Here is a 27,776-nt window from a genome sequence, read left to right on the forward strand (position 1 = left end):
TACCTACATTTTCTAACTTATTTAATAATAAATCACGATTTATTGTATCTAAAAATAAAGCACCACACTTTCTTTTATCTGTGTTTCTATAATAATAATAATAATAATACTTTTTTTGGGGGGAGAGAGGTAGAAATGCATTTAGGGAGTGTCGGGATTCCACTGGGGGTCTTATTCAACCGCCATACAGACAACCGAATAAAACCACGCCCCTTTCTACCAGGACTCGATCCGGAACCGCTTAACACCTTACTTCAGGCCGAGTCCTCCTATCCTAGCCTGAGAAGGCCGCTACTTAATTTTCACGACTATCCAGGTCACCCTTCTTGGTCTTGGGAATGCTCCCGACGAATCGTAACACACTCGCCTAGCTGATCAGGTCAGGGAGCATTATCGCAACCTCATTGTGGGGGTTCAGTGCTCCAAGATCCGCCTTTAGTGGCCCTCCATCTTTTTCTTTCTTTTTCCTGTTTAGCCTCCGGTAACTACCGTTTAGATAATACTTCAGAGGATGAATGAGGATGATATGTATGAGTGTAAATGAAGTGTAGTCTTGTACATTCTCAGTTCGACCATTCCTGAGATGTGTGGTTAATTACAACCCAACCACCAAAGAACACCGATATCCACGATCTAGTATTCAAGTCCGTGCAAAAATAGCTGGCTTTACTAGGACTTGAACGCTGTAACTCTCGACTTCCAAATCAGCAGATTTGGGAAGACGCGTTCACCACTAGACCAACCCGGTGGGTAAGTGTCCCACCATCTGTCATCCACCGATCACATTTGAAAAAGGTGTGCTCCGCGTCGTCCCGTACACCTGGGCTGTAAGGATAATTTAGTGGAGGGCGCTTTCCCTATGGGATGGAGATAAGCGCGGAAGTATCCGTGACCCCTTAAAAACTGGGAAAGGATGCAATGGTGCATCCTTTCGCCTTTCCTTTTTAATTTGTATGCGGAGATAATTAATAGAAATGTACAACTAGATGAGGCGGATGAGTAAAATTATGTGGCAGGAACATCAATAATTTGCGGTATGCAAATGACACAACTTTGTTAGCTAAGATAAAAAGCGGCCTGGAAAAGTTAATTCAGAGAATCAAAGACGATAGCGAAAAATTAGTCCTGTTCCTTTACTCAATATCAAGAAGACATAACTAATGACTGCATGTGATGGCAATGTCAAGATAATAATCAATGGCGACGAAATTGAATATATCCAAGATTTCATTTTTCTTGGTTCCAACATCATCCGCGATAGGAATCGACACTGAAGTTAAACGCCCTATAGCACTTGGACGAACTGCGATGCTTAGTATGCAGAAGGTTTGGAAAAGTAGAGATGACGGATTGAATACAAAGTGCAGACTCATGCACGCATTAGTTTTCTAATTACTATGTAGTTTTTCCACTTACCAAGTACGGTTGTGAGAGCTGGACTCTCAGGAAATCATATCGGCGGAAAATCGATGTGTTCAAGTTGTAGTGCTGGCTAAGATTGTTGAGAATCCAATGGACCGCCAGAATCACAAACAAAGAAGTCCCCGAACGTACAAAATCGGATTTTGCACTCGAAGCTAAGATTCAATATGACATACTTTGGCCACGTCATGCGCGAAAATTGCTTAGAAACTTTGATTAGCTCAGTACTATTAGCGGAAAAAGAAAAACAGGACAACCACAGACACGCTGGCTTGACACCATCAAAAGCCACACTAGCAGAACAAGATCGCAGCTTAAAGAAGCCGTATATGATCGACAATCGTGAACATTCGCCTATGGAATCGCCAAGGGTCGGACACAACTGAATGGCTCATCATCATCGTCGTCAAAAATGTAGTGAGGAATATAGAAGTAAGCGATTAGTTGTGATTTCAAGTGGTTTCCAAAGTGCGCTGTAATAGTTTTTGCGAATTTACATAATTTTTCACATAATTAAAAAGTATTAACAGAGATTTAATTAACACCATACTATTGCCTTGTATCAGTGTATGGATGCATTTTTATTGGGTAGTAAATGATGATAAAAATTTTATTTAGAGTTAGTTTTAATCCTAAGTAATACAAATTACAATTACGTAGTAAGAATTTCAAGAGATTTCTTTTCATACCTAAGAATAAAATCAACCGAAACTTTATAAAATAACAAAACAGTAATAGATTGTTAGACTTCAGGAAATGAATTGAAACACCTTTAAACAAAAGATTCAATGTTTATTAGCAGTAATTTACCGTAATTTATTTAATCTAATTTCAACATAAGTTTTTCGTAACTCAGTTGGATTATAATGTATTTCTTTCAGGCGTATGATTGGTAAGTTATTTCGCCGTAAATAAATAAAACTACAGTGAGGTATTTGAATATATATTTAACTTACATTACATTATCAAATTTAACATCAATAATTTTTTATAACTTTTACGGTAATAAAATAAATCTATAACATACATTAATGTCTGTTTGTTCAATGAATAATATCATTTTACTCGTATTACAATTATTATTATTTAATATGAAGTACATTATTATAATTGGATAGGAACTATGTTGCTATCATAGTTCCATCTAGTCTATAATTATTGACCTGACCTCATTTAGATTTAGGCAAGTGGTTGGTTGTGGTTGACCTAAGAGATAGCCTCATATTAAATATAAACGAGTGCACGTTCATGGACAATATTATTTAAACTGAATTTCAAGGTGAAGTTATCAACTCTTGACCTGCCAAAAAATGACAAAAAAATCAAACCATTCAAAAGGTTTGTCATACGATCGGAACATGTTGACTAACTGACAATAAAGTAAAAGAGAAATTTTTAAATTTTATTAATGTAAAAATAGTCCAATTTTAAAGAATAAATTATTTTGGTGGGAATATTGAGATTTAAAATTCCATTTATTAATGAAATAATCTTCAGTAATATAAAACTCGAAAAGGAATTTCCAAACCGACCACCAAAACATCAGAATCTAATGATATAGATTATTGTAAATATACGCGACAAAAGAAGAGAACTAATAGGTTTCATACGTTTTACCTCTCAAATTCTGAAACTTAAACGAAATCCATTGAAACTTAAATGAAAGGAACTTCATTTTTCACTAAACGGTAATAAGAAATTATGCATTATGAAATTTTTTAAAATAATACGCAGATACTGAATATACTACTATATTAGAAAAAAAAATCGTTAATTTATTGTTTTGAGGAACACTTTACTTCGTCAGTTTGAAAATTGAAGTAAGAATTTCAAAAATAAAGCATAAAAGTTCGTATGAACTAGTCTTTACAATAATTAATTTATTGAAAGATTTTTTTTTTTATAGTAATAAATAATAAAATTTATTATCATGAAGATAAAATGCGTCGAATACACTCAAGACATAAAGTTTTCTGCCATTATTATATTGAATTCAATAAATTGAAATTTCTGCACGTCATCGATAATACATTACTGATATTGCCACTGTGAAAGATAAATCCCCTAAAGGGAGATTACTTGATTTACAGCACCAATCTCTTTAAAAGAAATTTGATAAGGTAACTGAAAGATAAAGATCAATCTACATGAAGCGCATTCTATCAACAGATTTCTCAGGTAAATTTGATATCCTTTATCACCACTTTAAAGTTTTCTGAGGTAATAAATATATTGTTTTATTCTGACAGTTCAAAGATGATATTTTAGATCTAAAATATCATCTTTGACGTCCTGAAGCAATAAAACTAATTAAAACTAGTAAACTAATAAAAAATAACGTTGTAGTTGAACACGATAGCATGGAGTAGTAGAGAACCTCCTGCATTAATTCTTAAGATACGTCTTAAAAAAAAGGTTTTTTACCTCCTTGTGCGAAGTAAAGGAAATACAGTGATCACGAAAAATTTCAGTTTTCAGATTTCAACGGAAATATCCATTTTGACTAGTTTCGGCGTGATGTTTGTATGTACATATGTATCTCGCATAACTCAAAAACGATTAGCCGTAGGACGTTGAAATTCTAGATTTAAGACTGTTGTAACATCTAATTGATCACTTCCCCTTTTTATTGCAATCGACTGAACCGAAAGTGTCCAAAAAAGCTTAAATTTATCAAAAAAATTGGATTTTGGAGTTTTTCATAACAGTAGTAATAAGTCCTCATTGAGAGGGCTTATTACTGCAGTAATTACTACCTCACTGAGAGAATTTAAACGATATTAGTGGTACTTATTTTCATTGTTTCCAGAATTATAACCAAATGAGATTTTAATTATGGAAAGTTTTGGATCTTACAAGGGAACGGACATCGGTTCGAATCAAACTTATTCTCCCTATCATTTTTAATTTATTTTAATTTAAATATATTGATTTATTAATAATTGTTAACCTGTAATTGTAAAAACCATTTTACAATAAATAATTATTCAAATATAACAATAAAACAACAAAAAAATCAGAAGTAATTAGTGAAATAAAATTTTATGTACTTTTAAAAATATGTATATGTAATAGATTTGGTGAAATATTTGATTATTTAAATTAACTGAAAATTATAATTTAGAATCGTTTTATTTATTATTATCCTCTCTTAATATTTTTATTATTTCCTTGGTCTTAACGTTTTCTTCCTCCTTATATTTATCATCTTCTCTTAATATTTTTGTTTTTTCTTTGGAATATTTCTACCTATTAATTTTTATTTTTTTTGTTTGAAACATTTTCTTCCTTTTTTCCCTTTTTTTAATGTAAATATATTAACAATTATAAACCTCTGATTGTAAAAAAAATTACAATAAATAATAATTTAATAATAACAATAAACAAAATATTAAAAAAAGAGAATTTATTAGTGAAATAACATTTTATGTACTTTTAAAAATGTCTGTATGTAATTTAATAGGCGTACAAGGAAGTTATGTGGTGTCCACATCAAATTTTTTTTTAAATACAAATATTATTATTAGTTACAATGAAAGGACAATACTAAGTAAATTACAAATCAGCAAGGCCTCTAAAACCAATTACAAATAACTTTAATCAAAATCAATAATTATAACTCCAGTTTTTTTATAAAACAACATTGAGTAAACAAATGTGTCTGGATTTCTAACTACTTTCATGGGCGAACTAAAACTGAAATTTAAAATAGAATTTCAATATTTACCACTTTTTTAGCTGACATAGGTAGATGTTGTATTTACTGTTTCTGTTGTTTTTATTCATATTGAAAAATTTTTAAGAATTTAAACTAAAGTAACAAAACTAAAATTTACCTATGAAACAGTAAAGAGTTTCATTTTCCATTTTTGGGTTTAAGATTAATTAGCTGGTAAAGATGATACATTTTAATACTTACAGAAATATTATTACGCTGATACTTATATCATGAGTAATTCTTTTTATTCTGTTCCACATAAGATGGCAGCTGTTAACTCAATAATTTACAGAGAAAACCATTGTAAAGGACAGGCATTTAAAATTGAATAGGAAAAAAATAATTGCGATGTAGAACACGTGGGAGAAATTAAAAGATGTAACTCGAATAAAAGAGAATTTAGCTCATAACAAATATCAAACAGGGAAATCGGCTGTAATCCAATATTACCTGATATTTGCCAATAAAATTAGTTAATTAGAAACGTACTTATAAAAAGTTGGGCTGAATAAACAGGAATAAGATGACTGGAAAATTTACTTTATCAAAAATGACGTGAAAAATAAATTGTAGAGTAGTGTGTTAAAAATAATTGTGGAAAAAATAAATTGTGTCCACAATAAATTGTGGACTATTATTTAAAAGAATTTTAAATTAATCTTCATTTTATGACAAATTTCGTTATCATAATAAAATTAAACTTTATTACAAATTACACTTACAATTTAATAATTTTTTACATAGATAATATTAGCATAGTACGACACACCTCATGCATAATTTAATTTAACGTTAAAATATTTCAAACATTTGCAAGAGTAATAATTTAGGTGCATAAAATGATGGAACTTTTTAATAATTTCAGTAATATATTGGTGACAATTTTTAGCAGTATTTCATTATTATTATTCAATTACTAGAAAAAAGTGGGGTCTATGGCTAGCCGAGAAAATGTTAAAGGTTTATGTTTTAATATACGTGATTTTGTTAACTGTTTTTTGCCAGTTGTAACCAAATAACCTTCTTATATTTCGCCTATTGACTACAAAAAAAACTTTTACAACGAAAAGCTTCAAAATTCTGAACATTTTTAGCTGTTTCTTGAATTGTGAGGTTTAACACATGTTTAAAAAAGGAAAATATTTTCCTTTTTTATCCCCAAAACATAAATATAATTTTAGATAAATCGTTCGTATCAAGAAGTATAGCTCGTTCGAACGAATGAATCTTTCATGCGCTTCATTCAAAATAAAAATGTGAGCACACATTTTTAAATCCAAATCCGATTTCGTACAATTTTTCAACCTTGCCCTTCAAAGTTGAATTTTCGTTCAATGCAACTTTGTAGTCAAAGTGATTCAGTATAAAAATTACGTGTGGACGAACCATCATTTTCTCATACACCACTTTAAGTTGGTCTTCTCGATTTACTTTTGTTTTATATTTTTCAGTAATAGAGTATTGAGGAACGACACACAATCTTTATCATCCAGAATGATTAGAATTTATAGTTGCAATGCCAACATAGAATGTTTCCAGTTTTATAAATAGTGACCATTTGTACCCTTTATAAATATACATTTTAAATTTATTTATTCTGTTGTAAAACCGTCAGAATAGCTTCTCATCCTCTACATTAAGTATTTTATAATTTTATTACTTCCTTATAGTATTTTTAGTTCTTATTCATATTTGATTTTGATTTCTTTTATTTTACTACTTTTTTTGTTTTCTTTTCCTGTTTAGCCTCCGGTAACTACCGTTTAGATAATTATTCAGAGGATGAATAAGGATTATATGTATGAGTGTAAATGAAGTGTAGTCTTGTACATTCTCAGTTGGACCATTCCTGAGATGTGTGGTTAATTGAAACCCAACCACCCAAGAACACCGGTATCCACGATCTAGTATTCAAATCTGTGTAAAAATAACTGGCTTTACTAGGACTTGAACGCTGGAACTCTCGACTTCCAAATCAGCTGATTTGGAAAGACGCGTTCACCACTAGACCCCCGGTGGGTTAAAACACTAGCCGGTTAGGACTCGAACCCTGCCAAAACGGGACGCGAGTAATTGACGCCTTAAACCAATCGGCCACAGCAACTCCCCTTTATTTTACTACTTAATTTTGCTCTATCAAACTGTTAATGTTTTAAACCTATATTTGAATAGGATGCAGTAAACAATTCAAAATTAAGAGATTAGGAAAAGGTAGGAAGGAATGTACACATCAAACCAGTCGAGTGACTGGCCGAAACAAACCTGATTATAATTACTATATTCTTTTTTCTTTATTGGAGTTATACATTGCAATAATTTTTTACAGGAGTAAAAAAAAATCAAACAATGGTAAGAGTAAAATTATGATGTAATTCAGTACATCTTATAACCAAAATAAAATTTTGGCGCCGTTTAAATTTCATGTGTAATTAGATGAGGTCGATACCAAAGAACCGCGGTGACCAGTGACGAATGAAACAGAATCGCCTTTTATTAATGGAGTTGGCAGCAAATTCACATAGTCTGGAGTTGGCTAAAGGTGCTGCAATCTCATAACGACCTTTCTTTTTAAATCTCATCCACAACATTCACACATATATAGTAGGAGTGACGGGAAGAGATAGGAGGTTTCTTGGCACCGATAATTTTCCATTTGTTGGCAAGTCCTCCTGTGATGCGAACTGCTTTGATAGTTATGAAGATATCGAGGAATTTTATTAGATTAGTCAACCACTAAGAAATCTACAACACACTAATCGATCACAAATAGTTTTTAGAGTCCAGTAATTCCAGCTCTAACAGTAATTATCCCTGAAAGTTTATCTGGCATCAAGTACGTAGAATAAATGTTTTTTATGTTATTTTTAAGTCTTTGTAAAAATATTTTTTTCAAATTAATTGTATTTTTTATTTCTCTAAAACAATATTTATTCTGCCATATTTTAATATACAAAAAAAACCCGCAGATTTAATCGCTAATCTATCTGTAACAACCGAAATAAACATAAAAACTGACAACACAGTTGTAGGATTTTCCTATCACGCGGAATTTTTATGATGGACGGCTTACACACACAACCTAATTAAAAGTATTTATCGTTTTATTTAAATGTAATATTTTTTGTTTATTTAATTCAATGGTTCAAACTAAAGCGTGCGCGTATATCGTTATTTAATTCGCGTGGGTGTGGCGGTACTATCAGGCACTTTTTACACTTAAAATATTATTATTCATTTATTTAATTCTACCACTAACCTGTGATATCACAAAAAAAATGATGTGGACACCACATAACTTCCTTGTACGTCTATTAAATTACATATACACATTTTTTGCTGCACTTCATTTAAACTTATTTTATTTGAAAGTCAGATACAATCCTCCAATTCTTTAATAAAGTTACATAATTGCTAAAATATTAGTTTTTATTAACATAAAATATTTATACTATTATTAATTCAACAGTCTTACCTGAAATATTATTTTACAGTAAAAGTTCCTTAATTACTCTGAATAAATTGTTTGCCAAATAATTTAATAATAAAAATTGATTATTCTACACCCTAACGTCAAAATTAATGTTGGTAACCAGTGTACATGAGTTCAATAAACGGAATAATTTAATTATTATTAACTTTTATTTATACGACACACCAAAAATGTTTTGAATATTACGCACAAGTGAAAAACAATTTTCAACAGTCACTTTAAATTGAATACAGTTCCAAAAGGTATTTTATTTTTCTGTCAAATAATTAACAAAATGATTATTTTAAAATAAATATACTATTTATATAAGAATTTGCTAAGAAAATCGATAAATAATTCGATTCTAAATTAGGATTTTTCATATTTTAAATAATCAGATTTTTCATGAAATCTATTAATTTTATTTTATTTTTAGTTCTAATTTTATTTCACTAATAATTTTTTTTCTTTTTTTTTATTGTCATTGAATTATATTATTTATTGTAAAACTTTTTAAACAATCACGGGCTAATAATTATTTAATAAATTAAAAAAAAGTTAACAAAATCAAAAGGAGATGAAGGAAGGCACAACGTTTGAATCTACTGATTCGAACCGTTGTGCCTTCCCTGTAAGATCCAAATATTTCATTAATTAAAATTTTAATTTTAATTTCGATTGGAATCAAAAATCGAGTGGACAACTAGATGTTACAACAGTGCTAAATCAAAAATTTCAACATCCTACGGCTAATTGTTTTTGAGTTATGCGAGATACATACTCACATACATACAGACGACACGCCGAAACTAGTCAAAATGGATTCAGGGATGCTCAAAATGGATATTTCCGTTGGAATATGAAAACCGAAATGTTTCGCGATCACAATACTTCCTTTACTTCGTACAAGGAAGTAATAACAGACAATTGCAACAGCTATATGTCAGTGCTACACTAGCGCTCCTTGTGGTGAGAGAAGGTACTATTGAGGCAGTATGCCCACTTAGCCGCTAGTTTATTTAGATCATTTTTTGGGGTGGGAATGCGATTTTGAAATTTGTTTTGCAAATATTGTTATTTTTTCATTGTTCAAAAATATGCCTAATGAAAACGTCTTAATTAGGCATAATCTCGAGATACTGAGAGTGATCTTGCTCTTCAGCCTCACTCCCTTGACTTTTTAATGAAAATTTAATGGCATCAATAACTCATGAACAGAAGTAATCTGAACGAGTTTGGTCAAAATCGATCCAGTAGTTCTGGAGATATAAGGTGATTTAGAGGCCGACACCAAACACACACACGTACATACAAACATCCGGAAAATTTCCATCCAGTTTTGTGTTTTTTGGGTCCATTAGGTGTCAAAACGTCAAGGTCCGGTGAAAACTGCATATGTCCAAATTGACCGATTGCAATACTTTCCCTTCTAAAGTTATAGCTCTGCTATAATGCTAGGTGGAAAAGCAGTAAACTGTTTTTATACAATTTTACAGATAAAAATTTTTCAGATGTCAATTAAACAATTCTACCTTCTCTAAAACGCAACTAACTACAACTAAAAAAAACGTTATTAAAATTTTGAAAACTGAGAATTTTATGTCTAATTATATGGTCATCAAATACAAAAGATTTTACAAAAAGTGAGATATGTTCATTGAAAAATATTTACATGTTTCTTTACGACCATCTCATTCCTTCAGTAAAAGTAAAATAATAGAGAGGTATTTTCTATTGATAATTTATTATGGTTTGAAATTGAAACTGAATTTTATTTTATGAAATTAATTGAATTTACTTATTTGGAATGTAGCTAACATTCTCCAGCACCAGCTAGGTGCTAGAGAATATCAAATCTGTCTTAAATGTGATCAAAATGTTTATTGTATACTGCTGTTACTGATGTAATGGAAAGTATAATCACGACATAATCTATTTTAAATAATAATAAACGATAATCCGAAATTCATCATGTTCAAGATTCATAAACGATGAAAAATATGAATTAGACGTATCATATTACTAACTTTCATAACTCAGAAAAACTTTATTAATTATTGTCCTTTATCTTAAAGCTTGGTTAAAATTAGAAAAGTTTTCCTTTTTTTCATAAAAAATTTAATAGATGAGGTCAAATGATTCTACATATATCTAAATAAATTTTAATTTTTAGCAGCCAATTCCTTTAGTAATGATGTTTTTTTACGTTTTTCTTGATTAAGAATAAATTTTGTCAGCAATTCATCATCTGTTGTTTAATGTTCAGATTAATGTAGAAACAATTTTTAAATTTTAAATTAAAATTGATAAGTAGATATTTTTACTTTTTATAAGTAGATGATGAATAAAAAAATTATAATAAACTTATATATAATGTAACAAATAATAATAGTTTTTTTTTAAGGTTTTTAGGGGCATCTACTACTTTGGTCATTAGCCCCGTCCCTTTTCAAAAAAAAAGTAAAAAAAAAATGTTCAAAATTTAATATTCTGATACTTTCAAATTCAAAGTTTACCGCCAACGCTTTCCTTTCGGCCATCTTTTCTTGCACCTTTTTTCCATTCTGCGAACAACCTCAACTTCCGATGACAGTGTGTCTGAGGCCTCGGACATGGCATCTTCTTCTCTTTGTGATGCCAATGACGTTCGCCGGCTAGCATCAGGTGATTAAAGCTTCGTTGGTGCTGTAAGCATCGTTGCAATTGAATCTAAACTCGCAAGCGATGCACTTTCGGCGGCTGATGAGCTGGATTCGATCTCTAGTGAAGTACTGGGTCGAGCTGAAATAGATTCTCTCGCTGAAGCTGTTCTTTGAGCTTTTGGAGGCCCCATTGTTGTAGTTTGTATATCGTCTGTGTCTGGTGCTTTTTCAATAATGACTTGCACCTCCATTTTGGTAGACTCAGACTTTTCCAGTACTCTTGGAACAACTTCTTTAGTCTTATTACTAGACGACGGAATGATCTTTTTTCCCTTTTCAAGACTTATATTTATTACGTCAGTTGGTGGCATTATAATCGCTGGTTTTTCTAGTTTTTTAGGCTGTGCTGGTACGTGTCTTATGTCAACGGCCTCAGTCGCAGATTGAGCCGTTTCATGTTTAGTTTGTTCTATCCGATGAGTCGACAAAGATTCAAAGATCATTGAATCTTTGAATCAATGATTCTTTCAATCATTGTCGCAAGACTTGGTGCCATCGTGTTAAGCAACTGCTCCACATTAATTTTAGATGTGGAAGAGGCAGACGCTGCTTCTGCATAAGAAGTCGATGGTCGAGGTGTACGCTGATTAATAATTTTTTTCGCTTGAGGATAACTGACCTTTTGAAGCGTTTTAACTTCCTGAATGGCCGTTTCTAGTTTATATATAGGGCAGTTCCTTGAACGACAGTTGTGGTGCCCTTTAGAGTTAACGGAGATTGGAGGGTCGTTACATGGGTCACCTTCATGTGTTTTCACTCCACATATGCATATTTTCTGCGCTTCACATCTAGCTGCTGTGTGTCCAAATCGTTGACACTTAAAACTCATCGGCTGCGGAATGAATGCCCGTTACATCAAGCCGATTGATGCCAGCTCACACCTTTTCAGGAAGGTTCGGCCTATTAAATGTTAAAACATGCGAGGCCGAAGGAACAACTTCACCATTTCTCGCATGGATAGTCTGTGACACTGTCACTCCCTGACTCGACATTTCTTGTACAATTTCTTCTTCTTTACAATTTAGAATATCGCGACAAACAACAACTCCTCTGGATGAGTTAAGTGTGCTATGCGGTTGGACAGATCTTCTTCAATTCTATTGAAGAAGATCTGTCCAACCGCATTTTCAATTTTCTATTCTTCACCTCTATTCAATTTATTTTCTGAATCTATCAACTCATTAAAACCAACGTTTATAATATTACAGCTATTCACCAAGAATTTTCCTGTGAGACTACTAAAGAGGAAAGGTTTTTATACTGATCTTTAATAGTTTAATACAGTTAAATTGATGAACTCGTACTTTCAGTTAACTTTTCACAAATACCAACATTAGTATATCTAAATAATTACAATTTAGACTCTGACTGAATTACATTCTGCTAAAACAATTTAGAATATTGACCGTTGAACCTTACGCCTCATTAAGTTTTTTCATGCTATTGCTATCTTTAGAATTTGTAAAATTAATTTATCTGTATTATTATGAAACCAAGAATAAAAACGTTACGTTAATGAAGAATGGTAATGGTGTACAGTCATATCCTTTTTCAAAATTAAAAATTTAATTTTTGTAAGTTGATATAAAATGTTGAAGTTACATTCTGAATCATAACCTATAGAATCTTTACTATCTTTACAAAAAGCACAAACTTTTTTTTGTGCTTCTACTCTAAAAAAATAAAAAAAAAAATACTTTAATCGATTGAAATTAATGTGTAATAAAGTTTTTCTTAAATGATTTTGATTTTTCATGACAAATACAGAACAATAGCTCTTGTAAATCTTTACAGGAAGTTGAATTCTACTTTTAAAAAAATATGATCTAAAATAGATTAATTATTCAACATTTGTTTAATTAATTTATTAGGAAATTATCTTGATTTTTCTGTAACTCTTTGAATATATTAAGAAACTACGTTATTAGGGATTTGTCCTTTTCCATTTTAAATATAAAATATTCAAATACAATTAGGTTTTATATTTAATCTGACGTTATTTCATTAAATTTTTTACTGATTGCGAAATTACGTTTCTAGTAATAGAGAAGTGTTCATTTACCAAGAAGAGTAAATAATAAAGGTTCTTTCCATAGCACCTTAAGAATAATAAAAAAAGAAATTGAATTCTCATAAAGACAGTCGTTGAGAGCTTTTTAGACAGCAGTACGTGAAAATGTGTTTAATAAGCAAGCAATCATAATAAAATAATTACTAATACAATAATGACGCATTTATTTAAAAACTTTTGACGTAGCTTGTTTATTTATTTCTATTAGTTTTATATAAAGTACTTTTAAAATTAAGTATATACAGAAAGTTTTAATTAATAAAAAGTTTTGTCTACATCCACTTACAAATACTTATAACCATAGTTATCTCCATAACGTTGTTATGAAGCCTGGATAAATATGTAATTTTACACTGAGGTACATGAATATATTACTTAATAACTTTAGAGAAGTTTAGCTGTTTATGTTGTTTGAACAACTATGAATATGTATAATTTTATCAGTCAAACAATGGCATGAGTTAAATAATAGGATTATTCAGTAATTTGCAAATATGTCAATCAATGTAACAACAAGAGCATGGTAATATTAAAGAGAATTTTTCATCTTATATTACTAGAAAAATTTAAAAAATGGATTAGCTGAGAGAAAATCATACATAGGTAAGGTTAAATAAATATTTATAAATATAAAAAAATCTTATGTAATTAACATACATAAACTGAAAAAGGACAAAGTAAATAAAAAAGGTGTAAAATTAAAATAAAAACATAAATCATCTCTAATTTAATTCTAAACTCTTAATTGAAGATATTAGAATGATATTTTATCTTTACTCAGATTAATTTTATATTGTATAAATTGCACTGCACTGTTTTATGGTGTTTTTTTTTTTTTTTTACTTTGGTAAAATTTACAAAATATCTGTGGATGTATATGTTAAATTCAAATTTTTACTTACATTAATGACATTTTTCATTGTACAGTGCCATCCATCAACTAAAACATATGCAATTAAATTCTTTAAAAAGTCATTTGAAAATATTGTGACGTATTTTGAAAGACCTTAGAAATGCTTAGTAAAGAAATAACATCGTAACTACATAATTAAAATAGAAATAAACTAAAATAGAAAATCGTGGGATGAACATAATCTTTGTTAAAGTATCGAAAAACATATCGTTGCCAGTGGGAAGCGGAAAAACGTCTATGTAGCAAATGGAACAATGTATGCTATTTTAGTGTCATTCTTATCTTTGTAAGCGCTCTTTTAATTAATTTTGTAAGGATTAAATGAATGCTTAAATGCTTAAATGCTTAAATGAATGCTTGTAAGCTTAAATGAATACATTAATTATTTCGTTGGAAATAATTAAATTTAGTTAATAATATTTAAAAATTTCATCGCCTCAAGGAAAATTTTAACATCAATATTATATTTAAATATAAGTGTAACTTATTAAAATTATTATATTATTATTTTAAAATTATTTTAATTTAATGTAAAGTGCCTGATGTTTATCTTATGTAATTTGATTATTAAATTTCAGATTCTTTTTTTTTACCAGTATATTCATATAACAGATCTCTCCCAGATTCTCTCTTCATATTATCTATCTATATGATAGATAATAAATAATAATTATAAATAAAATTATAAAAATAATAATAATAAAAAAAATAATATTAATAATGATAAAAGTAATAAAATAATAAATTATAATTAAAGGTTAAGAGTTTGCATTTATTCAATTTTTCACGATTGCTAATTTGTTTGAGATAGTTAATTTATACACAGTTAATTTTTTCGTTCTTTTACGAAAAATTGCGATGGGAAAAATATTACAATGAATTTAAAAAAAATATTATTAGATTAAAAATTGAAAATTTTAAACAATATTTGGTTCAGAATGTGTTTTAGCCAATCAATTTATACTCTAGTCTTTGCCACATCAAAGAAAAACTAACAAATAGAAGTGTTACTAATGTTAATAATTATTATTGCTAATATATTAATAATAATTAATTATTCTATTGTTAAAAGTAGTGTTTCATTACACAAGTATTATTACTATTTAATGTTTTTACTGAAGAACACTTCTTATTAAGAATATTGAGGTCACTAAATTATTAATTAATTTTGGAATGCTAAATTATTCTTTTTATGAAATGCCAGTGTATTATATTGGTTCGTAAAAATGAATGAATTTTTGTTATAACTGTGTATTGTGGAATTTGCATGAACATGATTTTTTAAATGAGAAATTTAATGAATAAATAATGATATTTTTCATAACATTTGAGATATTAATTTAACAAGGAATTTGTTTACATAGTATTCCAATAACAATATTTTCATTGTATATGGTTGTTAATTAAAAATATCTTTAAATTAGTTTTACAATATCAAAAATCTATAACGAATATCACTATAATATATTTATGTTACAGTGATAATATTGCTGACGTTTCTGATTTTCATCTGAAAGTTCCTAAATTCAGAAATTGGTCAGGCTTGGAACTTTTTCTTACGCAAAAGAAATTTCATCCGAACAGAGTACATGAATTGTAATTCTGAGTGTAAATTATTTGGCCTACATTAAGGAATAAATTAATAACTGAATAAAGATTATGAATTTATTTCAGTTTGATTCTTAAACAAATTAATATATATTACTCTTGTATAAACGAGTGGTTTATACACAGTTATTTGATTTAGAGGAAAAGAATACATCTGAACGGGCACAGAAGAAAATTATTTTATAAGCGATTTCAATTAAAAAAAAGTAAACATATTTTATATTCATAACATTTTCTCATGCTTATCAAAAGATATCTTTTGTTTTGAGCGACGCAAGGTTGTAATTATGAATCGTAACTTGATATTTAGTGATGATTAAAAGCTTCATCAGAATTAATCTAGAAAAGAGGTTTACTACATAATACCTAGTAATATAAATAATTAATTTTCATAAAAGGAAATTACGAGTTAAATCTGGAAGAAAATTATAGGTAAATTTGAAATACCAAGCTCCCTAATTACTGGTATAAAGCTGGTAATTACTGGTACTACATACGTAGTAATTCATTTTAGAACAAGCTATTAAACGGTATATCGAATTGTTTTCAAGTTTCCCTGTTAAGTGCTTGTTAAAGAAGGCAAATATTTTCTTGTAGGTAAAATATGGGTTAAAAGGAAAAAAAATTCTCCAAAGAATGTCCTTATTTTAACGTAATAAAGAAAATTGATGGCACAATGCAATTATCTAACATTACATTTTTTTTGTGAAAAAAATTCTTAAAATTCTAGATTGACTCAGACATGAATCTTTTTAAATTATCCGAAAAACTAAAAAAAAATACAATGATAATTGTTTAAGGATTCGGTTATTTTCGTTTATTTCTTTTCGTTCATACAGTTATTGTCTTTGCAATACAGGTAGTGACGTTTTTTAAAAAGTATAAATAATTTTTTTTATATCTACATATTATGTAGTATCTCGGACTGTGTTAAAGATAAAGGACTGTTCATAATTAAGTACGTTTCAGATGTAAGAAATATAGGACATTCTATGCTAAATTTTCAGTAATTTGTTCAGAATTTAAGCTTATAACTCAGGGATCAAAACTATCTTGCACTAGCTTTCCTATTAAGATTTTGTTGTATAAATTATCAGAATTTATCAAAAATTACTTAAAAATAGCAAAATTTAAAAAAATTTCGTAGTCTAAATGTGAGTGCATTAACACTCCAAATGTTGAATGTGCGCAAACACGTCTATTAAGAATTCAGAATGTATTTATATACAATAAGCAGGTTATTAATTAAATAATTAATTAAACAAATAATAAAAAATATAGAGGTAGAACTGCAATAATTCATTATCTGGAATCTCGTTCCAGCTACCTCAAGGTAATAACATCCCACTCCTCATCTGATCTGAATTACATTAGCAATAAGTTTATTCATTGTACAGCTGTTTTTTCCATACAGTTTCATTTAATTTTACAGCGTCACTATTTTTTTCAGAGTTAGTCCTTTGACAGTATTCGATAATAAACTTTAAGATATCTTCATTATCATTTTATTCATTGAAAAAGAATGTACAGTTCCTTTAGTATTCAATTTCAATTTGCCTGAAGGAGAATACGGTTATAAGAAAGAAAGATAAATTAAATTGACTGGTGTTCTAATAGTATTGTACTACTACACACCTTTCTGAATTTTACGAATTCCATTCCAAAATTCTATCTTTTAAGAATAATTCTATGTACCTTTGTTTCACTTAATAATTCTTTTTTAATGTAGTTTTACTGCAATTTTCTTAAATACAAATAATAGAGATTTTTATTCTAATGGAACTGATTTAAAAATGTTGTAAAATGTTTATATCTTTAAACAAAACCAAAACAAAATTAAAAGAAAAGCTGTTATGTTTAAAGAATTATCTCCTACTTTTATGTATTACAAACTTTTATGTAAAAAACAGCTTTCCTGTTTTTCGTATGACGATTGGAGCAATCAGTAAGCATTTATAAGTTTTTTAAGATTATTTAGTGTATTTTTGGCGATATTATTTTCCTACTCTTTCGACAAGTAAACGTGAATAACGTTCCGTACAATTTTATTCCTATATATTTACTAATCATTTATTTTTATGCCAAAGACGGGAAAACACACACACTTTACTTATTAAATTGGATTGTAATTTAGTCTATTCCTTATTGGTCGGCAAAATAGTCGTATGTTTCTGCACTTGAAAAAGCCTAGAAGTTTCGGGAAAATGCCGTTTAATTTAGCCTAACCTTTTTTCTGCCTATTATTTGTAGGCTTTATTACTTTTTATTTAATTTTATATTTTGTGTATTTTTTCTACTGAATTTTATCTTTGGTAGTACCATGACTTAAAACTAAAGAAAATATAAAAAACGTACATCTTAACTTTTATTTTTTACGACATTAGTACCTAAACAAGAAAATCTTAACTGTATTTGTTCTATCTATGTAGTTTATCGTTTTTTTTTTCTACTGATACTTCAAAGAGCGAATACCATAAAAAATTTACAATACTTTTTGTCCTCTTTCTTTGATCTAAATCAAGAAAAGGTAATTGGAGATGGTACCAATAGTTTAAATCTAATTAAATCATTGTCTTTTATAAAATTAGTAGCAACAGAAATAAAAAACTCGTTGGTTTTTTATTTTCTGAAAGAGAAAGTTTTTATTTACATTTAGTACGTTTTAGAAAGCTAAAATTACATTTTTTTATAATATAATAAATTTTTTTATTAGTTTTTACTGTAAGACTTCAATTATTTAAAATTTTTAATATAATATTTAATTAATATTAATTGTATTAATTAGTTAAAATATAGGATGTAACAGGATGTAAAATTATTATCAAGGAAAATCCTAAATAATTGCTCTGGCCAGTTTCTTCTCATTCAAGACAATTCATGCCGCCTAGTTACAAAAGGTTTTTACCTATAACTCACAAAATATTTCGTAATTTTTCCAGCGGTTTTGGTTTTGTACGTATTCAAACAAAATTTTGATTTTCAGATCAAATTAATAACCATTATGTTTTGAATTTTTCTAAAAAAATATTATCAGCTATCCACCAACCGAAGGAGGTATTAATTTGAAAAAGAAATTTATTTCGCTTATTAAATTTTTTGTTCAAAAGACTTAAAATCTTTAACTCGAAATCTACTCGTGGGTTACAGTTTGATTTAGTTTTTTAAGATTTTTTCGTAATCTTGACCGGCGAATATAATTATGACAATAATTAAAAATATATAAAATTTATTTTATCAATATTTCGGATGAATGAATTTCACCAGTATCTTTTAAGATACACCAAACATATTGTAAAGTTCTATCGGGTAAAGGTTTTACAATTTATTTTAATGTGTATATTTATTTGTATAAATCAATTTTCTCTTGCTTTATTTTACGCGTATGATGCCTTAATTTTAGTAAAGTTACATGTAACATCAACATCAAACAAACTTAACACATTTTATTTGAAATGACTAATTATATACAGCTGCCGGATTCATACATCATCTACAGCGAACCTTCCTGGCAGTTTGGCAGAATGCCTTCCTTGCTGAAAGCTGTATCTTACCACAATATCACTGACCCTCACCCTTCTGTCAGATCATCTTCAGCCCTCAACAAAATTCAACGATGCGGAACTCAACTCATAGTAAATTTATCTGGCTGTATCAAATAAACGATTGCTATTTAATAAAAGTATTTTCCTTACTTATTCAACCGATAAGAAAATAGTGATTTTTATTTTAAATTTTATTTAAATTCAATATATTTTTGTAAAATTCTTATATATATGTCGCTACTTTCTAAGAACTTTTTAAAACTAATTTATAAATTTATTCTTTTAGTTTTATGTTTCTAACTGAAATTTATTCGTGAATTCAAGTTATACTGCTAACCAATAATAATACTGATAAAAATGTAATAAAAACTATTAAAATTTTAATTTCAAGTCTCAACACATTGCTGATGAAGACTAGATATTTGTATCTAGACTACTAGTACTAATTCATAAAATTACCAATATTAAAAATTAAAACCGATAATATAGAAATGAAGACGTTCCTTGACTGCAAAAATCTTTTTTTTTTCAGTACTTAAATATACTTCAACAACGGTATAGTAAAAAAATAATAAAATATAAAACCTTAATATTGCGTTGTATTACTCAATTTTCGACCGTTTAAAAATATTTCAATATCTCGGGGTTGAAAACGTTTAATAAATTACTATTTAAACAATTATGATATAAAACAGAACTGAATTTATAAATATCATATTTTCGGTAAGGAGAAACAGTTGAAAAACAGTGAAATAACAGTGAAAAATTTACTGTTATTAAATTTAATTTTTCTGTGGTAATTCATTGTCATGTTTAGGTAGTAGCTATTTTTCTACAGTACGTTACTAAAGATAACGCCTAGTTTGAACCGATATATCTTAAGAAGAAAATTATCCACAAGAAAAACATTGAAAATATCTATAATTGTTTTTCCTGAGAATAGAATAAATAAATTTCGTTTACGATTCTAATTTAAATGACTATTCGCGTAAAACGGTGAAAAAACCAAGGTTTTTACAAACGGAAAATTTTAAAAATTTAAGAAACAGAAACTGATAGAAATCAAAATTTAAAATTTGAAAGTCTTGTTGTTCTTAAAGAAAAATACAAAATATAGTATTTTAAATAATATAAATTAATGTATAGATCTTAGGATTATTTGATTATTACTCGCAAACATCATAGAACAACTTTGTTTTATAACATTTTAATAATATTCTAAAATTTATATTTGCAATATTTCGACTAATTATCTACACTCATGAAGAGTGAAAATATATATATATATATATATATATATATATATACATACTCACATCCACACTCTGTATATATATATATATATATATATTGAATATCTCATATAACAACGAACGCCCACGCTGCTACAGTGACAAAGGAAAAACAATGGGAAAAACAATGTAATATCGTTTAATACTCTATAAACTGCACTCATCAGAAATTAATTTGGTTTTAATTGTAAACGATAATAATTATTATAATTTTCTATTAATTTATTAAAATGACATAAAATTATTTTAAATATTTAGTATCAGCAAAGAACGTAAGATTAAATGAATAAATAAAAATTAATCGACAGAAATATAGTAAACCAATAATAGGTACAGATAATCGATTTATATTGTTCTTGACGTTTATCATTAAAAAAGAGTATTTAGAATGTTATTTTATGATAAATATATTTTCTTTTTATAGATTTAAATTCTCTTTTTAATTTCGAATTTTTTAAACAATGAAATTATTTTAATTTATTTAACAATGGCGTAACTTATTAAAAATAAAGAAGTACTGTATGAAAATATTAAAAAAAAATAGATGTGTAAATACATTCGAGTATCTATAGAAGAAAAAGGTTAAGAGAAAAAAGTCTGACATTTTATAGTTTTATTTTAACTTATATTTTTTTCTTAATGGTTATTCAACTACTTTGTCAGCTTACTAATTCTGTAAATCAGTCTAGAAATTTTACACACTGGAAAGTTAGTAATCAATCTCACTTACATACTGGACAGAATATACTACTGTTCGTTTTAGCTAATCACCCTCCGGAAAAAAATAAATACATTCGATACTTGAAATTACCGAAATGTTTAACTAAATAACACCTAGGTGTCATTAAATACAAACAATAGCAACATTTAATCGTTTCATCCAGAAGATAATTTTAAGTTTTATTTTATTTGTAAATTGGTAAGATAATTGATAATAATTAATAAGATTATAATAATAAAATAAAATAAAACTAACAATATTAAGGGATGCAGGTAAATTTCCTATTAATTTATGAAGATAAACAAATAGGAACCCCTTTTAAAAAGTTTCTTAAAATTGAATTATTTTAGAAGAGTGTACAAAGAAGGATTTTACAGAGATTATAATATATAAATTGCACTTTACGCACATCTCAAATACTTTATTATTTTCTGATAAATTCTCCTAAAATTATCTGTTAGAATCATTTTCGATGACAAAATTAAACTTATGAATTTTTATGAAAGTAGAATTTTTATACAACTAAAGGTAATTGTTACAATATTTAATTAGTAATTACGTAAACTATACAATTATAAAAAGCGATAGATTTTCATTATTTGTTTTATTGAAGTAATCTTAAATACTATAAACTATATTTGAAAATTTTGTCATTTTCTTAAAGTTCACGAAGCAAACATGCATTAGCTAACTGAAGTAAGCGTCTATGTTCATATGAAGTCAGCTGGGTGGTCATTATTTTATGTCAGTTATGTCCTTTATTCAGTCAATTGGTCTCAACCGTTACACACAATTCAATACATCTAATCTTTCATTTTCATAGTTGCTTGTGTTAGATCAAATGTAACTTAATAATTACATTAAAAGCCAAATATAAAATATCTTTTTTTTGTAACTACCAGCAAAATCTTATTTGAATAATCAAAACGTATTCAATTTAGGTTATAATTTTGACCGTATTAAAGAAATTCTTTTCAGTAACGTACAGATACTTAAATTTTTTAAATAATTTATTACATTATTAAAGCTATAAATAATAAATTATAAGCTATAACTTTAAGTAAGTTTTATAAGAATATACGTTATATTTCACTAATGTAAATTATACATTCATATTTAAATAATTACATTTATGCTGCACGAAATTCACAATGAATTAAAAATTCTTGTTTTTTTCCCCGTAAAATTGTGTTATAAGCTGCAATGTTCAGAAATAAGACAAAATCCATAGTTAAACAACTTGAAAGGAAAACGAGAGTGAGAGTAATCATGCAAACAAAGGGCCGATGGACGGGGGATGCTTCACTTTGACATAGGGTGTTTTTAATCCCCTCTTTTATCAATGTCTCCTGATTATTCCAGCCTCCGGTATCCTTTTACTATTCAACTAAGCGATGAATGTTATGGCTGTTAGATATTTCTAGAAGAAAGTACAACAAATATTATGTACAATGCGTGAAACCAAATTACCACTATAAATTCCGCTTAATTTGTTTGTTTGACGGTAATTTTTTACTTCTGTTTGTAAAACGTCTAATTTGTTATAAGTCTGACTTAAGGACCTTGTTATTCTGTTGTTAATGAATTGATGTATTTTGTGTATGAATCAAAATATTTTAAGTAGATTTTACACCACAGTAAACGAAATGCCTTTAATTTTAATTATATTATGTGTACTTAAAACTATTCCAAACTCAATAATCTAGTCTCCAGTATTTGTATAATGAAGGGGAAAAAATATTTTTCGTAACGTACGTAACAAGATTAGTAATAAATATGTAGAAATCATATATAATTTGGTTCCTGATGATTCAATACATTTGTTTCAGTGCTACCTAGGAATGCTTAACGTTTCATTAGTCAATCTTAGTTTTCTTAAGTCAAAAGATAATATTTTATCTATATTCGTGAAAATGTTTATTAAAGATTAAGGTTGATGGTGTCTTTTTCTTTCATGAGATAAGTTTTATCTACCCCACCCGTTGTAAAAGAGGCGGGCACCAAGTCGCAGTGGTCGGTCTGGATTTGAGATTTAACATTTTAGAAATTTTTAAACTAAATTTACGCGGAAACTGTTTAACTGGAATAGAAAAAGATTATCTGTACTCTTTTATTTTTATTTTGTATCCTTATTCTTAAACCCTGATTTAATACTGTTAGTAAATTAATATTATTTACTATTTGTTTGTTTCTATTTATTTATATTATGTCTACTTTTATTTACGCTTTATGTATAAATTAATAACGATTGTTTCATAATCAAATTTGGTATTTATGTTTAATTTTAATTAAATAATCTTGTTTACGATTTTTGGTGGGTTTACAAATTAGTTCTTTTGTTTGTAGTTAAGATTTATTTCGTTTACTTTTTAATCCTGATAACGTAAAATTGTTGCATAACTGTGACGAGAAAATCTATCTCTCTTAGTACATATTACCACAACATTATTTTAGTAATATAAACTTTGTTGCAATTAAATTGACAGAATAATTTAAAAATGAAACCCCGGTTAGCCACTCATATATAAAAGCTTTCAGAGTGTGTTGCTATTAAAAGAAAACAGGTAAAACTGCTGAGAAAGACAAAGTATGTAAAATAGATAACAGAGGTTACAGCAGACACATTAAGCTTAAAGGATTAGCAAAAAATACAAAGTTGTGAAGAAGATAACGAAACCAGTGAAGTTGGGATAAAAATTTTAATTTAACGCTGTAACTACTAAATTTTATTCTAACTTATAAGTTTGTTTAAAAAAGTTCATTATTAATGCTAACTTACGACAGCTTTTTATGATTTCTTATTTTATACGCGGTAACTTCGTATTAAGGTTTATTCTGTAATTATTATTTTGGTGGATGTTTAATAAGATACTTGCAACAAATTATTATCTCATCAAGATACACATATTCTACGAATAGCGACGTTATTATTGAGCTACCACTTCTCTAGAGAGCAAAATAAAAAATTTGCTTATAAAAAAACCTATTTTCGAATAAAACGCTAACAGATTGCCTTTATTTATTTGTAATTTATTTAAATGTCTACATTGATGTTATTGAATAAAAACAATAAATGTATACGAAATGATTATTATTTTACAATAGCTAATTTCAGACCTCCATAATTCAAAGCTAACATCGTCCCTTCAAGAATTTCTTCTTTAATAGAAAAAGTAAGGAGGTCGATTTGAAATATTTTAGACCTTCATAAACAATTATTATTTTTTCTATAAATATTTTTCAATAAAAATTTCTCTGAATTGGTATCTTTAGAAAAACGTAAACTGTGGAACACAAACGAGTGATACATTTCATTTTTTCACTAAAGATTAATGTAGTTAAAATCATACGTGAGTACTTACAATTCATTTGTCTGTGAATAATTTAATCATTTTGATTTTGGTTTTTCTATGAAAACAGAAGAATCTGCCCTAATTCCTCTATGGCAATGTGATTTTTTTTTATGAAACTAAGAACTACAGTTTTTATTTTGTTATTGTCCCAGAATATGTAGGCGATTTTTTCATGTTGTTAAATTTCTTCGCTTTGCGGAAAGTTGCTCATGATATTGAGCTAGTTCTTCTTGCAGGGATACTTAACTTCAATCCCCGCAACATTTACTGATAATTTTCCAGACCGTCGCTGACCGGTTGACTTCTTCAACAAACTGAACGTATGTCTCGTCATCTGTCACCAAGGCCACTCTGTTTTTCATCTTGCTGGCCTTATTGAAAATTTTATTCTCCTTATAAAGCATTGTTTGATAGTTTTTCGATTTTTTCCTACAGTCATTTTATTAAACTCGATTTGTTGTAATAATAAGTCAACGAGTATGTATGAATATAAATATATATATATATATATATACATATATTTTTTTTCTTTTTACTAATATTTAATACCTGAACAAACGTAAATACTATCTCTTAATAATAATTTTTTTTCCATAGAGGCTGTTCCAAAATCAGACCTACTTATTCTCCATTTTAATCAAATAACTTTTATAAGGCTTGTCTTGGATTTTTGTTATAAAGAAATGTAGCTATATTTTTTTAAAGATATTCTTTCTTTGTGTTAATAGATATCCAATATTAAAATCTAATGTCTTCGGAAAATGAAGATGTTTTTTTGTCAAACACATATTTGTTCTCTTATCCATAAGAAAAAAAATTATTCTATTAAATAATAAATATAAATGAAAGAATAAACAGGAATTCATTTAAATTTTTAGAGAATGCATTTCCTAAGGATTTTGAATGACTTTACAGATCTAATCAAAACTTCCTTATTCCAAAAAAAAAAAAATTGGTTACTTCAGATTCAATTTAGAGATTTTACTGTACGTATTGTTTGGTGTAATAGTATTCTATTTTATAATGAAAGACTGAAAAGATGATAAGAATAACATTTTAAAATTTAATTTATTTTATAATTAAAAAATGTAGCTCTGAGTCAATTAAGTAATCATTTCAATAACAAATGTCTCTTGTTTTGTATAAATTAAACTTTGTTTCTTAGTTCACGTCTCAATAAAGTTATTATTAGTTTATAGAAGAATGTAAGTTTAGATAAAAAAATAATATATATATATATATATATATATATATATATATATATATATAAAATGTGTGTGTGTGTGTGTGTGCGCCCGCGCGCACGCGTGTAACTCCAATTACTCCTTTTATGATTTGATCTAATTTTACCTATTTAGGCTGTGAAGTAGGTTCGCTGCATTATTAGTTTAACTGCTCAGTACCGGGTGCCTCAAAAAGGACTTCATAATTTGAAAAGCATATAAAAATTTATTAAGACAACTTACAGATTCGGTCGAGGTTATGTTTCATTGAAAAACACATCAAGTTTATCATCCAACATTCACTTTGTTCCGATATGGCTTTCATTTGTAATGCGACAAACGTCCCACCTGAAGTTGATTTCACTCCAGAGTGTAGCCAGCAATTGGGACGTTACGTCTGCAGCTGCAGGGTTAATTTGAAGTCTTAGCTCAACAAGAACAGCAAGCAGAGTTGGTACATGAAACCGATCTTTAATGAAATCCTACAAGAATAGTCTACCGGGGTCCAACCTGGGGAGCGAGGTGGCCATGCAATTGGACCTTCACGAATTGAATTGAACCTGGAATTCAAGAAAATCTCGGACTTCCAGGCGCAGTGAGGTGGTGTCCCGTCTTGCAGATTGTAATGGCGTTTATCATGACCATAATCGTCTAACTGAGATATTATAAAATTTGAAGCATGTTCTGATAAACGATACAATTTACGGTTGTCTCCAGGGATAAAAACGAACCGTACAGTCTTTGTTTGCTAAGAGTACAAAAAACATTGATCTTCGGGCTATCAAGAATACGCTGCATAATTTCATGAGGGTTTTTGCTACCCCATATTCGGTAATTATGGGTAGGTATTATCTTGCCACTGATATGAAACGTTGACTCATCACTAAAAATTACGTTGTATAAAAATGTATCGTTGTCTGCAATAATATGCATTATTTCCACACAAACCTGCAGCCATGCACCTCTGTCGTCATTTATAACGTGTTGAACCATGGTTAGTTTGTATGGCTTCAAGTGCAATTATACATAATACGTGCCAAAAAGTCGTTTGTGAAATGCCAGTCATACGTGATGCGCGTCGAGGTGATTTCTTTAACTACGTGCAAAGCTTTCTTTAAAGTTGTTCCATAGCAGCTTCAGGGACGCATGGGCGTCCTGGTAATTTTATATGTTTAACGGAACAACCTGTTTCAACGAAGGTTTGATGCCAACAGTAAATTTTATGCTTACTAGAGGGCTCCTACTGTACTTTCTACAAAAATTATGTTGAACAAAGTTGCTGACTGCAAATCGTGAAAACAAAACACACATCGAATACGTTCCGCACCAGTAAATATATCCATTTTTAACAAAATTTGTGACCAAATTTGGTACTAATGAACTGCGTCAGTCAAAACTTGATGATTTTAATATGAAATGAGATCGCAACCGAATCTGTAAGTTATCTAAATAAAACTTTATATGGTTTTAATTTTGTGGAGTCCTTTTCGAATCAACCGCTATTTCTGCTGCCTGTATAAGCCTGTAAGTTAAGCATTACTAAATCAGTTCATTTGATTTGTTATATTTTTCATTAAATCCTCTCATTCTAACAATTTAATGCTTTCTAAAACTACAAAAATATATTGCTGGCAAGAGTATGGACATTTCTCAGTATCCTTTAATCTGTCTCGTTCTCCTCGTTAACATATGTAGTATGTCCAAAGTCGTCACAGTAAAGTAAAAAGTATATACAACCCTAA

The 27,776-nt window shown here is 28.4% G+C and overlaps 1 protein-coding gene across 5 annotated transcripts in view; it reads right to left on the reverse strand.

The window, feature by feature from the left end:
- Positions 1-27,776, reverse strand: part of LOC142318222 (octopamine receptor beta-2R-like) — a 785,889-nt gene that overhangs the window by 275,407 nt on the left and 482,706 nt on the right. The window contains exon 4 of one of the 5 annotated variants that reach the window (XM_075354814.1): positions 14,285-14,322. The exons of the other annotated variants lie outside the window; for them this stretch is intronic. The gene's annotated coding sequence lies outside the window, so the exon portion shown is untranslated. The remainder of the gene's footprint in view (positions 1-14,284; positions 14,323-27,776) is intronic. 5 annotated transcript variants of the gene reach the window in all.

This window comes from Lycorma delicatula, chromosome 1, assembly GCF_047948215.1.
Source record: "Lycorma delicatula isolate Av1 chromosome 1, ASM4794821v1, whole genome shotgun sequence".
In the NCBI taxonomy this organism is placed as follows: domain Eukaryota; kingdom Metazoa; phylum Arthropoda; class Insecta; order Hemiptera; family Fulgoridae; genus Lycorma; species Lycorma delicatula.